At 47.6% G+C, this 584-nt stretch overlaps 1 protein-coding gene across 1 annotated transcript in view; it reads right to left on the reverse strand.

Moving 5' to 3' along the window:
- Positions 1-584, reverse strand: part of NVL (nuclear VCP-like) — an 88,863-nt gene that overhangs the window by 51,827 nt on the left and 36,452 nt on the right. The gene's annotated exons all lie outside the window — the stretch shown is intronic.

Genomic DNA, 584 nt, shown 5'->3' on the forward strand with positions numbered 1-584 from the left:
CAAGAATACACAGAAGAAATATCAAAAAAAGATCTTCACAACCCAGATAATCACAATGGTATGATTACTCACCTAGAGCAAGACATCCTGAATGCAAAGTCAAGTGGGCCTTAAGAATCATCACTACAAACAAAGCTGCTGCTGCTGCTAAGTCACTTCAGTCGTGTCCGACTCTGTGCGACCCCACAGATGGAAGGCCACCAGGCTCCCCCGTCCCTGGGATTCTCCAGACAAGAACGCTGGAGTGGGTGCCATTTCCTTCTCCAATGAGTGAAAGTGAAAAGTGAAAGGGTAGTTGCTCAGTTGTGTCCGACTCTTAGCGACCCCATGGACTGCAGCCTACCAGGCTCCTCCGTCCATGGGATTTTCCCCGCAAGAGTACTGGAGTGGGGTGCCATTGTCTTCTCCAAAGCAGAGGTCATAGAATTCCAGTGGAGCTATTTCAAATCCTAAAAGATGATGCTGTGGAAATGCTGCACTCAATATGCCACCAGTTTGGAAAACTCAGCAGTGGCCACAGGACTGGGAAAGGTCAGTTTTCATTCCAATCCCAAAGAAAGGAAATGCCAAAGAATGCTCAAACT

Source organism: Bison bison, unplaced genomic scaffold (genome assembly GCF_000754665.1).
Source record: "Bison bison bison isolate TAMUID 2011002044 unplaced genomic scaffold, Bison_UMD1.0 scf7180017864317, whole genome shotgun sequence".
In the NCBI taxonomy this organism is placed as follows: Eukaryota; Metazoa; Chordata; class Mammalia; order Artiodactyla; family Bovidae; genus Bison; species Bison bison.